This window comes from Rhodnius prolixus, unplaced genomic scaffold (assembly GCF_049639745.1).
Source record: "Rhodnius prolixus isolate KJV_2025 unplaced genomic scaffold, Rpr scaffold_1, whole genome shotgun sequence".
Taxonomy (NCBI): domain Eukaryota; kingdom Metazoa; phylum Arthropoda; class Insecta; order Hemiptera; family Reduviidae; genus Rhodnius; species Rhodnius prolixus.
The window spans coordinates 2166857-2185709 of NW_027411581.1; the positions used below are offsets into that span (position 1 = coordinate 2166857).

Genomic DNA, 18853 nt, shown 5'->3' on the forward strand with positions numbered 1-18853 from the left:
TTTAAAAAAAAATTATGAATAAATTATTTTCAATTCGCCCCCCCCCCCTATAAAGGCGATTTTAAAACCAATTTTCCCTTGGATTTTTCCTGTTTCTTAGTGCTGTATTCAGTATCATTCTTCACCCCAAGCACAGATTTCATTATCTCTAGTGGACTTTTAAGCCCATACTAAAAAAGGTTTTTGGTCTAAATCGATTGGCCTACCTACCTAGAAGCGACCACTTAGTCGATTAGCTTTTTCTATTCTAACTTACTTTGCTCTCTCAAAATTGCACCTACAAATAATCTCCTTTAGCTATTCACCGAGTCTATTTACTTATTGACTATGTTCGTCATTTCTACAGTTCATTACAGGAAGTACCTGTGGTCGTAACCAATTTCCGCTTAAACAGGAAATGCGCAGTTATTTTTAAACATTTACAATCGTATTTTTCTTTAAAAATAAAAAACATGCTTCCGTTTATTTCTATGGCTCTCGCTAACAGGAAAAACAGTAAAGTAAAAGTTTTAGCGTAAAATTTTTAAAAATTGAATCCCAAACGGAAATAAAAGTCTTAAGTCTCTACAGTTTTTTTTGTATCCGCTGTAAACAATAAAAGAAGCCCCACCCAACAATCTAAACTTAGAGCCCTCCCCCGACATTAGAATACGCGATCCTCCTAGTTGGTCACCATTCCCCCCCCCCCACGATATTCTGATTGCAGTAGTGGTCGAAGATGATTTCGAAGCAGAAGGTATATTGCCCTTTCACTGGCTGGAGGGTGAGCGGAAACAGAGTTCCTAGTTTTATTCCTTTAAAAAAATACAGGCAGCTCACAAAAGAAAAGGGAGTGAAGCTTTATTGAGTTAGGGATCGCAGATTCACTTAATAAATTCAATTCTTCCGTTTTGTAAAAGCCTTCTCTCTTCTTTGATGGAATTAATAAATCTGTTTTTTTTTCTTTTTTTAAACATTCACTTTTATTTTAAATTATTAAATTTAGCTAACTTTGTTTGGGAAATATTTTTATTTTCAAAGAAAATGCCGGAAAACTTAGCTTTTACCAGAATTATCTGCCGAGTTTTTGCTTAAAATCAGGGACCTATAACCTTAAAATTAGAGAAAAATAAAGATTTTATTTTTGCTTAAAAATAAAATCTTTGCAAATACTCATCATGACTTATTTAGTCATAATTTTTATTTATTACCTATTTGTAGATCAATAATTTGCCAATAAAGATAATAAAAAAAAAAAGGCTTCCCTCTAAATCAGGGGTGCCAAACTCAATTAAAACACGGGCCAATTGGTGCTACAAGCAAGATTCACATGGGTCACAACACATTTACAAATCTTGTTGAATCTATATTCTGAAGTGAGCATTCAAGAATATGGATAGCATAATTAAAGCACTAAGACGCCACGATAGCCGGAGCGGTTAGAGGCTAGACCCGCAAAGCTAAGATGTATTGCGGTACTAGGCTATATTCCCAGTCTATACCTTTAATAGTTAATATGGGGAATTTATAGTAAAGTATGTTTGCTAGTCGCCACGAATAGCCGAGCGGTTAGAGGCTAGACCCGCAAAGCTATGATGTACTGCGGTACTAGGCTATATTCCCCGGTCTATACCTTTAATGGTTAATACGATAAATGTTGCAGTAAAGTATGTTTGCTAGTCGCTTCCGTCCATGACACCTAATTTGGTAGTTGATTGTAAAGCCCGCCTGCAAAAGTAGGTGATTACTTTACTCTAATTAAAACACTATATAATTGTATTTATAAAAAGGAATATTTTGGCCAGCGATTTCCTCGTACAAGTTTCGTTATATCTGGATTCAAGGGCTGAGAACGTGAGGATAGATATCTGGGAATTCCTTATGTCTTTTTTTTTAAACCAAATCATTCTGGAATTCCATTCCAGAATGGCAGACATATAGTTTTCCAGAAACGTCGCCAGAACTGAGTCAGAGAGTTTATACTCGCTCGCAGGTCTCCAGCTAAGGCAATAGGCCACTTGGTACACTCGTCTTCCAGTAGCTAATGAGGAAGGGAATTGTATGCACCAAATATTGCCTTGATCTCTCCGTAATCGCTATTTCCTTAATAACCATTTTTAACTCAATCAGAGGGTCACAAAATTTCTTCTCCCTCGGGAAGTATGTAAATTCAAAGTTTCTAAGTCAGACCATTGGTAAATAAGAATTTTAAATGATAATTTAGAAGTAGTGGGAAATTGTATGTTAAGAGCACATCAGTTATTTTATTTCCAAGAACTATAAAATTTTATTTGAAGAAAAAAAATAATAATAAGGAGTAGGGATTAGCTATGAGGTTAGCATACTGGACTCCCACGCGGAGGTCCCGGGTTCGAATCCAGCAGCTGACCCTTAGATTTTCTCTTCCTAGGAGCTTCTTACAGCTCACTGTCCGGTGATGGACAGTGTTATCTGTAACGAGAGAACACTGTCCGGAGGCCGGCAGTGCACTGGAAAAAGCTCCGGGCGCTAATGACTTCAGCTGTTGATGCGCCAAAAAAAAAAAAAAAAAAAAAAAAAAAAAAAAAAAAAAAAAAATAAGGAGTAGGGGGGAGAGGAAGCAAATTGTGCCCGGGGGGGCCAAGCAAACACGCGAGATGTTAATCAAGCAGAAACAAAACATGGAACTAGGGAAATTAGAGAAGTTAACGTTGGTAACAACAACACTGGAGCCGCTGCAGTTCATATTTATGATGTGAACTACAAAAAAACTAGTTTTAAGCTTAGTTTCATATGGGGAGGAGGGGAATTTATAGAGGGGGGAAAGCAAGCGTTCTTCCTGTGTCTACCACCATCCTGTCTCATCGGGAACACCTCCCTCCTGGACACGAGACAGCCAGCACAGGATTGCCCTAATTATTAAATCAATGTTCGCGAACAGCCTCGTTTCACTGGCTACAGATACACCAGACATAGTTTCGATTGCTATCCCCCAACATCTACAACATATTTCATTCTAAATTCTACTAACCAACTAACTAAGTTAATCAATCAGCGATGCAGAAAGTTAGTGTTCAGCAAATAAGTTACCAAAACAACTAAGTTATATCGTTACCAAAATGGCGTACTAAGCGGAACACAATGAATAACCTCGCAACTAGTTTTATCAGCTGGTTTATTTTTAAAAACAGCTGATCGGAAGGAGAAAATTCTATACTCTATAAACACATTTAATCCATTTCTTTAAATAGATTTAAGCAATGAGACCGTACATGATACTTAACTAGCACTTTAAAGGGGCGGAGCCAAACCAACCTCACTCCCAGAATTCCCTCTTAATCGAATATTCTAGAAAAATATTTTAATTTAAAACTGAAAAACTACTTTTAGGCTTTAAAACTTTTGTTTCCGGATAATTTTCAAAAAGAGGGAAGCGGTTAACTCACTCGTTTTCAGCGCTGAGTTCGTGGATTCAAAGCCAGCTGTTGGCCCATAGATATTTATTTTTCTGGGAGCTTCATATAGCTTGTAAGCATTATATACAGAGTTGTCTGTAATTAGAGAACACTGTCAGGAAGCCAGCAGTTCTGGGCGTTAATGAACACAGAGGCACCACGATAGCCGAGCGGTTAGAGGCTAGACCCGCAAAGCTGAGATGTATTGCGGTACTATGCTATATTCCCAGCCTATACCTTTAATAGTTAATATGAGAAATTTATAGTAAAGTATGTTTGCTAGTCGCCTCCGTCCATGACACCTGATTTGGTAGTTGGATGTAAAGTCCGCCTGAAAAAATAGGCAATTACTTTACTTCTTTTTTTTTATAATGACCACAGTTGTTTTGCGCGCCTTAAGACTGAAAAAAATAATGGACAAAAAAAAATTAAACTATATTTTCACTAGTAATAATACATTCCATTTTGGTTTAGAATAAGTTTAATATGGCCCCCTTGAACACTCGATTAGCGTGCGACATATTCAATACGCCGCCATTTGCATGAATATGCTTTCATGGAGTTTGTATTTTATATTAAAACTTGCCACAAGATTGATGGATGTTTTCTCGATTAAGAAGGGCTGAAGGTGGCCGGTTGCTATGTGTGATTGGCGGGAGTTAATAAATATGACTGAATTGTGTGTGGTGGTGGTGGGAGGGGAGGACCTTCAGAAATTATTTATTAAAATATTCCTCTCTTTCACATTACTGAAGTGTTATGCTGAAATGTGTTACACTGGCTCCTTAATGTCAATCTAGGGTTAAATTGAAGAGACAATTACAGTAAACCCACTGAAGTCAGTCTTAAGCCGCCTTATAAGCCCTCTCCAACCACGTCCAAATATTGACTATTCGCCCCCTACCCTTTAATCAATTGCGTTCACTGTCGTATTGATCTGTCTTGGTACATTTCGTGTCTGCATATAACATGTACAAGTTCCAGTCAACTATATCCGCCAAGTCTGCTTAACAGAAGTCAGAGCTTCTTCTTCATCATGCTTAGCTTGGACCAACCATTACGGATCTCAAGCTCCACTCTACGGAGATCTTCCGCCTTTTGAGGATCTAACTTGTCTTAGGAGCCATGCTAAGAAAAGCCCAAGAAACTGGGAATTCAATTTAGTCGTCTGATTTAGTCTTCTTCCTTATCTTGTCTACTTCCTTCAATTTTTCTTTTTTTTTTCTGCATTCCTCACAAAAAAAAAAAGAAGGTAATTTCTAATTAAGCAAGAACAGCTGTATTGCCATTAAATCAGATGTTCAAATGGAAAGATCAGCTGTTAAATAATAAATAAAGCTAACACCTAGTTTACCAATTAATACTTGTACAGAATGAAATTAAAATCCCCGAACAACTGGCATTAATACAAGAAAAAGGGGAGGGTGAATTCCAGGGGAAGGAAGTAAATCAGAAGACCAGAATTAGGAGTTGTTGTTCTGGATACAAGCCAAAACTCCCGCAGAGTTTAATCAATTCTGGGAGAGCAGGGAAACTAAAAGGAATATCGCCATTGTCTTTACGGAAATGTTTAACGATTCTTTTCTTTTTTTTATGGGGAAGATGGCCGTCGTTTAAGATTAAGATATACACAACAATGTCATCCAATACAATACAGGGGATGGAGTAGAAGCGACATGAAGCTAATGCACATGCTCCTAGCCTGAGGCTCTAGTGACGTCACGGCTGCACATTGGCACGTGCCAACCTCGAACTGCATATTACCAAGGATATCAAACCTTGGCATTTCCATATTTATTGGTATACTGGGTGCATTCAACGTAAATAACTCGGAAAAATATTGGCTTTAACACTGGTTTCAAATAATATTGACTCTCTTTGTGGTTATCGGAAACGGAAGTGCTACGAACTTCAGTGTCTTTATGTTTTATCTTTGCTTTTATTTATTTTAGTCATGCCAAGCTTACCAGTTTATGGTTTAGCCTCAACTTTATGAAAGAAGGAGAATCTTGTTTTTCGTATTTAGATTGGATCCAAAGGGGCGTTGGTCAGAAAGCCTTGCAACCAAGCTACGCGCTGAAGCCGCTAGATGGCTCAAGTGGGGTGAGAGAGATGTCTGACTCTCATCTGTGGTATGGTAAGAGAGGCGAGGACTTATCTATTTGCTCTGAAAGAGTGCGCTTCCCGGCGTGAAAAAAGAAAAACAAGTCACGTTTTTCCTACTTATCGTATTTTAAATTAATTTTCTACCATGAATTGGCTTTTCCGGTGACTATATTGTTTTAAGTTCACCGTAATAACTCCTTTTTCTTTTGTGAATTTTAACTTAAATATAATATTGAAAATGAGGGAAGGGATTAGCTATGCGGTTAGCGTATTGGATTCCCACGCGGAGATCCAGGGTTCGAATCCAACTGCTGGCCCTTAGATTTTCTCTTCCTAGAAGGTTCTTTACAGCTCACTGTCCGGTGATGGACAGTGTTGCCTGAAACGAGAGAAACGGAGGCCGGCAGTGCTCCGGACGCCAGTAACCTTAGATGTTTATCGTCATAAATCATTAAAAAAAAGAAAAAGTACTGAACACATATCAAAGAGGATAAAATTGAGCTTTTATTGTGCGTACAGGGAAATAGAAAAGAAAAACTACCTATACATATTTCTCTAATCGATAAGAATGATCGATTGTGAGTAATCGACCTAAAAGTATGTCAATAGTTACTTAGTAATATTGCGATTTCAATAGTAAGACTTCCGGTTATTTTCTCTCAGCCAAAGGAAGTATTGAGGATCGAGCCAAATTTTTCTGAAATACATTTCCAACCGGAAATGCTCAGTTTTTTGACGTGAATGCGTCTTTAAATTTGCTATGGAGGCAATCCAAAAAACCTAATGATAACAAAATCGGGGGATACAGTTTGGCATTATAGTTTCGAATCTATCGTCTACATCCAAAATTAAATTAGACCACTGGATACCTGAAGGATCAAAGAATTCATTACGATAAGCGAGGACTGTAACGCATCGCGCGAGGAGGAGGTAGAAGCGCCACCATTTTGAGATCATTTTGCTGCGTATCGAGATTTGCAAGTAGTATAACTTTTGACTCGGAGAAGCTACGATGTTCGTTTAAGTTTTAATCGTCAGCTGTTGTCACAATCTATCGATTGTATATAAAACATTAGTATAAAATAGTGACAGTGAATATAATGAGGTGTTAGAATAAAACGCGTCGAAAAGCCAAAACGAAATACAGAGATCGTATACGGTGTGGAAAGGGCTTTTCAAGAACAATCGAATGGTAATAATAAAACACCATATGACCGAGTCAAGCTGTGCCGGGAACGTAAAAGAATGAATGCGGCCGAGCGGATCAACGACGGAGTCAGTACATCTGCAGCTGGGGCGGTTGAAATTGAAGCAAGTGGATGATGAAATCGTTTCTACATCGACAACAGACTGTATAGGCATAGATTGTGTTCGATCGTCGATTTATTTCCTTGATTTCATCCTAAATACATATATATAAAAAATCCGTTACGTAAACGTATTCACGTACAACACCCGGCCGTGGTCCATGACGCAGCAACACGTTTTTTTTTAACCCCTTTTATTGCGGAAAGAATAATCTAATTAATAATGGAATAATATGTCAGCTTCCTTTCATAGTGACAATTATAGTTACATTCTGTAACATTTAAGTGAATTATCATTTTGAGTAAAACTTTCTAGTTTCTAGAAAATTTAAATTCATGCTAACAAAGGACAATTTTCCATCAATAAAGGGGAAGTTGAAGGGAAGCTGTTCAGTTCTCTCCCGTTTGTTCGCCAACACGATCACAAAGGTGAAGAATAACTTCCTGAATTATTCAACATATAAACGCCCCTGTTATACATTCGTCAGACTGGTCACGTACTCCAAACCTAATTAAACCGTGATGCCCACGTTCTAACAGATGCAAATATCATGTGAGTTAGTGGCATGACCATCATTTAACAAGAGAAACTTTGGAAAAATTTCAATTTTCACTTAAACTTTCTGCATTAGGTCAAGGGAAAAGGCTAAAAAAGATGGAAATTAGTAAGTTAGCGCAAAGAGAAAATTATTATTTAAAGAAGAAAAATTGAGAAAAACCCCCTTGATATCATGTTCGGTTAAGTTTTCCCAACAAGTTGGAGCAGCCGCCTCTCACCTCGGTTGGAAAACTTTGCAAATTTCCCATTTAAAGTTTAGATAGACATTTCCTTCTTATCTAAATATTTATCTTGTATTCTTGTAAAAGGATATTATAAATACATATTTAAATGTTAACAATTTTATTAAATTGACTTTTTTTTTACTTCAACGCCGCCATCACCGGACACAGTAAGAGCGATGGCCATCGTGTGACGTTTGGACGGTACTGACGACTCTTTTAAAGATTCCTAAATACTTTCCGCCCTAACTCGGTGCCCTAAAACGGATAACTGTTAAAAGGGGCCTAAATAGAAGCAAGGGGAGCCCTCCATCTTAGAGAAAATGGCAGGAGCAGTAGAAGCTGAGAAACGTGAACATAAAGAAAGAAGAATAATAAGGGAATCCAGCAGAGAAAAGTCCAGTTCTGGAAATAGTATTACGAGGCAATCAAACAATGACAATGAAATACTAGAAGCAGAAATGTCGTCGTCCCCCCCCACCGCTGTTGTTCAGAATAGGAGAATGGCCGTAACATATCACTGTTGGAAATGATTAATGTCAAGCGTATCGGTGGGAGCGGGGGGTTGGAGGGGATCCACACGGACTGAATGGGACAGAAATTGAGTGACTGTAATAGAAGAACTTGGGGAATAAGAGTATAAAAGGGACAAAAGCTCCAAGGACTTCTACTCGGTTCGCCCATCGTGTGCCAGAACCCTGCCATTGAGTCTACTAACTTTACTGGGTGGCTTTGATCACAAGAAAAGAGCATTGCTATTCTTCATATTACCTCTCCCACCCTTACCACAATCATACTTACAAACAATTATTATGTCAGAAAAACATTTCTCACTGACTGACAGACTGACATATACAATTTTACTTGCATTTACACTCACATGACAAAAATTAAATGAATTTTCAATTTCCTGATATTGTTTTTGAAATAGACATTTTGGCTTTTTGTGAGTACTCATTACAGACACACACTCCCACGTACAACTTAAATTTGAATCATTTTTTTCCTGGAAAATGCGTTTTAGAGAAATCCTAAGAAGCGGTGCCATGGATTTCCCATTTTCGTGCTGTGTCCGATTTTAACAAGCTGGAAAATGTTAGTACGAATATTTTTTTTATTTCAGGCTGACTTTACATCCAACTGCCAATTAGGTGTCGTGTACGGAGGCGACTAGCAAACATACTTGTTGTTTTAAAGTTGCTGTCAGTTTGAAGGGTATCCTGTTCCTTGAACTCCATCCTGCTTCGAAGTGGTTTCTAGTGTAGTGAATAAACGCTTCATTGTAGTAATGCGTATAACAGGACGCAAACAGAGACGAAGCCCAGGAGGAAGAGGGACAGAGGGATAAGGAGGGATACGTCCAGGTACTACTCCGCACTCTCCAGTGCCGACTATATAATACCCTTTTACTACGCATTAACCAACTCTACCCCCACTCAAATCTCACTTTGTCTGCCCCTTCTCGGTCTAACGTTGCACACCTTCATTTAATCTTATTCATCCCCTCCACAAGATCTTCAGTATCCAAGGCTCCCCCTCCCCGCTGGTTGCAGCAGTCTATCCCTGCCCTAGTCTTCTTGTAACCCAGGTAACCATAGTGATGAGGTTTTAGTGCTAAACTCCCTTGAGTTATCTTTCTCTCCCTTCCAACCTCACATAGAAATTAAAGCGGGGAGGCTGCTAAGAGGAAGAGACAGCAACTATCCAGCAGCTTGGATGTCCGAATCTCAGACCAAGAAACTCCCCTGTTTAATTTAACGTCGGCACATTAAACCCAAGAGAGAGGAGTCCCATTTCTCCAAAGTAAGGAAGCACCTAGTTACGTCAGTTGCTATTACATTTTCGACAAGTTGGGAAAATTTGGCATCCTCTAATACAGTCTGTCAGACTGTACTTGAAGAAAGTACTATTATGAAAATTCTATTTATACCTAAATTCTGACAATTTTCTAGTAGCCCTGCGTTGAATTACAAGTGAACTGATGGTTACATTGTCTACCTCGTAACTCCGCGTCCTTCGAATTCTTCAAGGTTACATTTAAAAGCCCCCCACTCCCACCCAAAAAACCAAAACAAAAAAATACTAAAAATAATTCGTTCCGGAAAATTAATTCAAATAAAATTTATGATTCCAGCAGAATTTTCCTCGGTGACAATATGTATTTCAGCAAAATTATTAAGAAAATCCTGAAGACTGTGAAATTTTTTTAAGATTCACAATCCTAAAGTAAAGTAAAGTAATGCCTATTTTTTCAGGCAGGCTTTACGTCCAACTACCGAATTAGGTGTCGTGGACGGAGGCGACTAGCAAACATACTTTACTATAAATTTCTCATATTAACCATTAAAGGTATAGACTGGGAATATAGTCTAGTACCGCAATACATCTTAGCTTTGCGGGTCTAGCTTCTAACCGCTCGGCTACCGTGGCGACTAGCAAACATACTTTACTGTAAATTTCTCATATTAACCATTAATGGTATAGACTGGGAATATAGCCTAGTACCGCAATACACCTTAGCTTTGCGGGACTAGCCCCTAACCGCTCGGCTATCGTGGCGCCTAGCAAACATACTTTACTATAAATTTCTCATATTAACCATTAAAGGTATAGACTGGGAATATAGCCTAGTACCGCAATACATCTTAGCTTTGCGGGTCTAGCTTCTAACCGCTCGTCTATCGTGGCGCCTAGCAAACATACTTTACTATAAATTTCTCATATTAACCATTAAAGGTATAGACTGGGAATATAGCCTAGTACCGCAATACATCTTAGCTTTGCGGGTCTAGCTTCTAACCGCTCGTCTATCGTGGCGCCTAGCAAACATACTTTACTATAAATTTCTCATATTAACCATTAAAGGTATAGACTGGGAATATAGTCTAGTACTGCAATACATCTTAGCTTTGCGGGTCTAGCCTCTAACCGCTCGGCTATTCGTGGCGCCTAAAATCCACAATCCTAAGATAACATTTATGAAATAATAGTAACCATGATTCTGACTTACCCAATAATGGAAGCAGCAGTGGTGAGCGAATCAGCCAACTGTGCACCGGACATAAGCCTGGAAACAGAGAGAAGTGGAAAATTTAGGCCAGAGAAATACGGCAACTAATCTATGTTAAAGTTTACAAGATTTATTTATCAATATTAAGGCTTAAGATTGGGATTGGTTCTTTAAAAGGGGGAAGAATAAAAACAAATTTAAGGAGAAATGGCTTCTCCAGCAAGACTGTCCTCGCTAACATGGCGGCTACTTTCAGTCACTTCTGTCGAAGCTCAAGTCCACGTCTCTACATTTCTGCCAGCGAACTCTCTTTAACAAAGAATCACTGGAATCTAGGTCCATCAACTCCAAAATATATTCCCACCTTGGGAGCCTTGCAACCAACGGATTGTGGCAAAAGATGAAACTTTATTTTCCTTCTAAAAAAAAAAAACCGAAAATTCCTTGAACCGGAAACAGCTCTTTGTAGAGGAATTTTTCACGCTGCTAACGGTATTGTTTTTCTTGTAACTTCCGGCTTTGATTAGTTCCTCCTAGATTCAATCGCTGATTTTTTTGTTTTGTTTTTAGGAAAATAAAAGCAATTGTTGCTGTTCATCCTTTTTGGTGACCGATTCATAGTTTCCATAGGATTAAAAAATAATTGCCATTTCAGTCGAGTAAAATTTATTCTGCCGAGCTTTCGACCTAGGGACTAGGTCATCTTCAGGGCTGTGGAACATATTTACAGATTGTTAACAATGATTCTATTGAAATGAATATGTATAATAAAACGAAATTTACAAAAATTATTTACCTAGTTTAGAAAGTAATACTATTACATTTCAGGGTTGGTGTGTCTTCTGTCTTGTCTGTTCATGGAGACTGAGTGTGATCGGTCTGTGTGTGATATGTGTTAGATTGTGTGGAAGTCAGTGTTGCCAATTGTCAAGTATTTTATAGTAAGTTTGCGTAGGGTGAAGGGACCAGTAATTGACTGGGCACCAGTAATTGACATACCAGAAATAAACTGGTATTATAAGGGATATGAGCCGTTTTTAGTGGTGATTCTTTCAATTTCGTTATTGAGAAGCCTTTGGGCAGCAGTTCCAGAAAAATATTAATTATTGGAAGGTTCCTTGGTATCAGTGGAAGGTTATTTGTGTTAAAAGTTCAAAATCAAGGAAAAAACAAGCCGTTGCTAAGGAGGATTGATAAGAAAATAATTTTCCTTTTTTCTTATTTTTCGTTTATTTGTTCATATATTCGTGTGGTTATCAATGTTCTGTTATAATTAGTATTACTTGTAGATTTCATTTATGTAGTTTTTTTTTTAATTATAAGAAGCATTGAGGATTAAAATGGGGCTGTCAATCACTGGTCCTTGAAACGGCAATTTGCCCAGTAATTGACATGTATGTCAATTACTAGTCCTACAGCTTTTTTGTTTGAGACCAGTGATTGACTTCCAGGGAAAATGATAAGATAGGTTGGTAAATTTTATTATAATTAAAAATTCAATACATTGTAAAATAAAATCATTGATAAAAATCGGCAACATAAATAGTAAAACTTCCAACAAAATATGTTTAAATTAATGAATTAGCAAATGTACTCCTTATTTCAAGAGGGCATGCAGAATGATTATTCTGTAGAGAACAACAATCTATGAACAACAAACTGGAATAATCGTGATCGCCGAAGAACAGCTTCCGAGGCCTCCTACGTGACTAATAAAAACGACGCCCACGTAACGGAGTTGGAAAATCTCTCATTCTCCCTCAGTTTTGGGTCCTAGCCACATGACAAAGAAGAAAGGGAGGAAATGGCTAAACCATAGAATTCCATCAAAGAAAACGGCCAGAGGAAAAATGAAGCTCCCTCAAGAGAAGTACCAGGTGCGAAATCAAACATACAGAGTTGGTGACTTTGTGATGTTTGTGATGTTACCGGTAGTACAGTTGTGTAAGGGTTGATCGTCAAAAGCTGCATAAAAAAGGGTAAGGTTGAAAAAATATTAGATTATTTAGGTTTGCCTATTTAAAAACTGATTGTAATTAATTATGAATAAGACTAATTTTTGTTATAAATCCAATTGAAAAAGTGATTTAAGTGATTTATTTAGATCTAAAAGTGATTTTGAATGCATACCTTATGTCGTTTCATGAATGTATTTGTATGTCAATTACTGGTCCCACCCCATGTCAAACACTGGTTCCACCGAAAATTCGGTATGTCAATTACTGGGTCATTGACATACTTCCAAAAAAAATCATTTTTGGTTGACATAAAGATCGAATTTACTGCTTTTAAAATATTAATAAAATAAAATACATCCTACTGGAGCGGTACAATTTTATAACCTACACCTGGAGCCAAAATAACGGAAGTTATTCTATCTTTAACTCGAATTTTTTCTTAAGCAGTCAATTACTGGTCCCTTCACCCTATATGTTGTTTAAATTGTTCGAGTCTGTTTTAAAATTTAAACTGTTTTCTGTTTTAGATAGTATATCATTTCATGAAGATGACCTAGTCCCTAGGTCGAAAGCTCGGCAAAATAAATTTTACTCGACTGAAATGGCAATTATTTTTTCATCATATTGAAAACAATTGTTTTACTACAGTTCTCGGAGATGGATTAGGGAAGACTAGTAAGTCTTTTGTTAGGCGTCATGTCCAAGAAAACGCATGTGGTTAGAACCTTGATAATGCCGTGTAAGGTAAATCTCGTATCATAAGCCTAAGCTCTCCTATTTCCGCTTAAACCCTGGTATCGGAAATTCGACCGAAAAAATCGCTGGTTTAAAAAAAAATAAAAATAACAATAGACAATTATGCGACTGGAGACTTTAGAGGTCCTACGCCTTAGGGCACCCGTCCCCAACAATAGTAGACAAACAACAAGACTACAACGTGAAACTAGCAAAGCAGAGAGATAATTTTGAACAGTCCTGGAAAGCCTTTGAAGTAATAATAACATCATCAGTCGTAAGGTTCGAAACAAAGTGCTATTGTCCAGTTTTAATTAATTATATTTTGAATTTATTTGTCTGTACGTCTGTAAACATGTATTTATCTCTCAACTGGTGCATTGTTCCTTCAATACCAACACAAAACATTCTATACAATCCTCGCATAATTAGACCTAAAAATACTGCAATGAACAGTAAACTCAACTAACTAATAAATCTCTGTGTATTGGTTAGTATTTATTTATTGAATAGGCAGTGGCGTGGCAATTCTATGGCCTGAAGGTTATAGAAATTTCATTATCAACTTCCTGAAACAACTGACTGCCATGTTTTAATTAAATATCAAGTTGAAATATACAATATATTTCTGAGAGGTGGGGCTTTATAATTGGACGAGTAAAGCAGTAATGGTTTTATTTTATTTTTCGGCGCTTAGTTTATCTTTGTTGATGGACTGCTGCTGAAATTTCCATCACATCTTCAAGTTTTAAGCACCTTTTTTAAAGGTCATGGTCGCAGCAGATAGTACCTCTTTCCTGCGGTAGGAGAACAGTCTAAATTTCGCTACAGACATTCTTGGGAAAATTATAAATTATAACAAGTAGGAAAGCTACAGATGAAAAGCTGCACTTTCAGAGTGAGAAACTTCACTTTCTTCCCAGGCTTGACTTAAATCCAAAAGATTAAGTTGGAGGTCGAAGTACAACCATCGCTCGTCAACGGATTACCTCCCATTTCAAGTCACATAACAACTTTCTTACTGGTTAATGGCTTGTGGCCGCCCTTGCTTGGCGGTACCGTTTGACGGTTTTCCCTTTTTCTGTTTCTGTCTCTTTCTCATTTTTCCCTTTCTCGCACTACGCGTTATTTCGCGATAATCCTTTCCTTTCTTGTCGCTGCTAAATATTTTAATTTTTCTACTCTTTTGGTTATGTTTATTCCTTTATGTTTCCCACGCTATACAACCCTTCCCCTTCTCTATTCTCTCTAAACCGTGGCATTCTTTTCCGCTTCTGCTGTCTGTCCAGTATGCCTTTGACTCTGAGCTAATAAGTTTGTGCTCCTGAATTATATACGGCTTCATAGTGAGTCGACGTCTGGCCTTCAGATATAGTACGCGTCCGCTGGGCCACCGCTTCAAGTACTTTCGCAACGCTTCATCGTTGTCTACTTCCGTCGCTCGAGTCTGTACCTGTTGGTTTACTTCTTACCGCATCTCAGCCTACTATGATTCATTTCCGCTGATATCTAGCACTTCGCTTCATCCGCATCTAGTGCATTGATTGTACTATTACCCCTTCCTCATCCGCATCTAGTGCATTGATTGTACTATTACCCCTTCTTCATCCGCATCTAGTGCATTGATTGTACTATTACCCCTTCCTCATCCGCATCTAGTGCATTGATTGTACTATTACCCCTTCCTCATCCGCATCTAGTGCACTTGGTGCACTATTACCATTCACTCTTCCGCTTAACTCGATATACACCTCTTTCGGTCTACACCCAAATACTTCCCACACTTCTAGGAGCTCAACTACACATTACACACACACATCTCTACACAATTGTTTACCTTAGCTCCTTAATAGTTCCTATTCCCTTCTACCGCTTTTTTAAAGATCCTTCACCGCCTGGCGGATGCTGTGTGCGCTCGCTTCCGGTCCTCCGTAAGTAAGTGTTTCCTTTCTACCGATTTTTTATTATTATATATTTTCTTTGTATTACATACTATAATCGATTGCGGTGCCTCCCTCGGGCACATATAGCGTAAGGGAATTCGCGTTTGCGTCATCTTCCCCCTCCACAACTGGGTGTAAGCCTTACGCGCTTACAATTCTAATAGCACCTTTTCTCCATTGATGGCCAGGCGTTCTTCGAATGTTTTTGAATCCTGAAGACCCACTTTCAAATTGATGGGATAAATCGACTTGTTTCTTCTTGGCAGTTGGGGGCGGCAGTTGGAGGGTGTATCAGTGGAGAAGATTCGGGGGCAGCAGCCAGCCTCTTGAGTCTTAAGGGCAGAGCGAATTAATTACGACCGCCCGGCCGAGGAGTTCATGTCGGATTGCTGCCTCCAGATAGACGCTACAGGTAACAATAAAGAAATATTTCTCCAACGTCTAAACACTAAACTTAATGCAACAATAAATTTTTAGTCCAAATCAATTTTTAAAAAATCAAGAAAGCCCATTCCTGTACAAAAAAAAAAGAGGAGTGGTTAGGTTTCCCTCTACGAGCCATTTCTGGGTATTGTACCGTCTTGTCACCTGCATTACAGGAACCAGTTGCGGAAGTTAAACCAGTATTTGAAAAAAATTTAACTTAACGGAAATGAGATTTCCTTTCAAAAGATTTTCCAGTATTTTCTTGAGAATGGCTGCTGCGATTATATTTAATCTTAATACAGTGATCACGAACTCATAAATCTACAATTTATATTTAAAAACTGTTTTCGGAAATTCGATGGTGTTCTGGGTACGGCTAGACATCCTCTTTGTACGGTAAGGTCCTACTTCTTACGGTCAGTTAATTGTGGTAAAATGTCTTTTACGAAATTCTCCAATAGGAGGTAACAACCAATGAATTTACTGAAAAATTTCTCTCTTAAGAGTTTCCTGTTAAATTATGTACACAGACAGACTGGCATAACTTTTTTTACTCTAATCAATTAGGGGGTGAGTGTTGGTCAAGTAGTCAAGAGCGGTGGCTTTGTGTGTGGGAGATCCCCGGTTCAAATCCAGCGTTTGACTACTTTTTATTTGTTTGAAAAAAAAAATTGTTTATGGTAAAGTATGAGCTTCCGCACCCCTCGTTCACGACATCTAATTGGTAGATGGACGTTAAGCCCCGCCCGAAAAAAATAGGCGATTACTTTACTCCAATCAATTTGTCTCGAAAAGTAGTTAGGTTATGGCTTCACTGTAAGATTATATTTTCAGTGGAATGTACGGTTATGTTGGTGAGAAATTAATGTTAAGTCAAATATTACGAGTTTAAAGGATATTATTGAGTTCGAACCTTTAGTGGAAGAGACAGCCGTGTTGGTAGTTCAATACCAGATTTCTTTTAGATTTTTGCGACTCTACTTGGTAAAAATATCTTCCTAATCTGACCAACAATCTAGTCAGAGATAAACTTGATGTCTGAAAAAGAAGTTGAACTTCACAAAAGCCGGCTACAGAAGGGTGAATGAGGGCCAGAGAAGGTGAGGTGAGGTACGGTATCAGGTGGTTTTGTACACTTTGCTTATACTTACAGAAACTTAATTACTTTTATTTAAGTCAGATTTATTTAAGTATTGTTACTTAAAGTAAACTTTGTTGTTAAGAAAATCTTGCCTGCAATGGCGGTGGTGAAGGGAATGAAAACTTAAGCGGAGACTACCTGCTGCCATTAAGCAAATAATGGATAAACATCCTTTAAGAGAACTTCCCCTTAAAAGCTCCCTTAATTCCCTTAAATCAAAATTAAAATTTATCAAAATGTATTCAAATACCTTGACCTTGAAAATTAATGCCGCCATTTTTCGTAAAAGGTTTTTTTTTTTTTTATGGCGCGTAAAACATAAAATTAAGAACCGATACGTGTTCACAAAATGGCGATTTCAATGCTACCAGATAGAAGATACAGTTACAATCTGGACGACCTCAAACCGTTGTCGAAAAAAGGAATTCCTAAAAACGGAAACATCTATTCAGTAGTAAAGTAATCGCCTATTTTTTCAGGCGGGGCTTTACATCCAACTACCAAATCAGGTGTCGTGGACGGAGGCGACTAGCAAACATACTTTACTATAAATTTCTCATATTAACCATTAAAGGTATAGACTGGGAATATAGACTAGTACCGCAATACATCTTAGCTTTGCGGGTCTAGCCTCTAACCGCTCAGCTATCGTGGCGCCTACATCTATTCAGTAATCCACGCGTTTAGACGCTACGTTGCGCTACAAAATAACAAAAAAGTAACAAGAATAAAAACAATTTCTGAAAATGCCCGTTTTTGATCACTTTTTGGCAACTTTTTTCTCGAAACCTACGTTTTTAGCTAAAACTTTACAGTTATAAAAAGGAGGGTTTACCCTATATTTTAAAGAAAATTTGGGAATTTTTATCTTTTATAGAAAAAGAGAAATAAATTGTCAAAGTTGGGTGTTTTTCAACGTTACGCTTTTTCATGCACTTTTTGACGATCAACTGTCCTACCGGAAATAGTTTCGGCAAAGATTTACTTCAGTTCAAATGATTTTTTCTTCCAATTTTAATTCTTATTCAAATTGAGAACTCACATAATGGTGTTGGTGCACAGTTCATAAAGATGAAATATAAAATTCAGTTAAGTTTACTGAATAACTTGCATATGACGTTGTGATACATAATTTCCGTTCTAGTGAATAGCGGAAACCAAAAGTCAATTAAATACGCACACACAAACACGTGCCATAAACGTGGTTATGACGTAAAAGTAGTTTGTGAAACGCGCAGAGTGTCTAATGAAGTATAATCAGTTTGTGAGCTTGGGTAAAAGTGAGTGGAGTCAGACGGATGTGATGCATTGCGTGTGGAGGGGGGAGCAGGTAGTAGATAGAGAGAAGGTTACTATCATTAAATGTTACCCGAAATAATTTCATCAGTTGCATCAGTGTGTATCCAGGATTGCTTGGTAAGCATGATGGGTGCTGATGGGTGTAAACCCAAGGCAGGGGGAACCCTTCAAGCCACAACAGCTCGCAACCCACGGGAATACTTTTCATTAAAGCATTCTCCTCCCTCTCTTGATCTCGCTCCGCCCAGACGCCTCAGGATAACCTTCCTCTTTTCACCTAAGTCACACCAATACCATGGCCAAAGTAGCAGGAATTTGTACACTCATAGCAGAACTACTAAAATATAGCCTACTAAACTCCTCAGTTGAGCTGAAGCAATTAATAACGCCTAACAGACTTCCAGGATGTGTTTCCAGCAGATTGGCCGTGCATACCACCCATCAGCCAGCTAGTTCCAAGTTGTTCATGCTACGTCCTTTTTCGTTGTCCACCCAAAATCCAAGCAGGAGTCCCCCCCACAATTCAAACCTCTCCAGGGATCAAGAGTCAGTAACTGCATCCCTCACAGTAACCACAGTTACCGGTTAAAAATTAGTTCAAAGGAAGTCATGTAAAAATCAGGGCGGAACAAAATAATGTTCTTTTAGCTCGTAGTTTCTGGTTTTTTAGTGTTCGCAAGTGCAATCGCTTTTTAAAAAGAACGGGCTAAGAACACAACTAATGGAATAACGTTT

At 38.1% G+C, this 18853-nt stretch overlaps 1 protein-coding gene across 18 annotated transcripts in view; it reads right to left on the bottom strand.

Annotated features, from left to right (window-relative positions):
• Window positions 1–18853, bottom strand: part of gogo (thrombospondin-1 like protein golden goal) — a 499603-nt gene that overhangs the window by 413466 nt on the left and 67284 nt on the right. For 14 of the 18 annotated variants that reach the window (XM_074124391.1, XM_074124332.1, XM_074124352.1 and 11 more), the window contains exon 2: window positions 10617–10673. The exons of the other annotated variants lie outside the window; for them this stretch is intronic. The gene's annotated coding sequence lies outside the window, so the exon portion shown is untranslated. The remainder of the gene's footprint in view (window positions 1–10616; window positions 10674–18853) is intronic. 18 annotated transcript variants of the gene reach the window in all.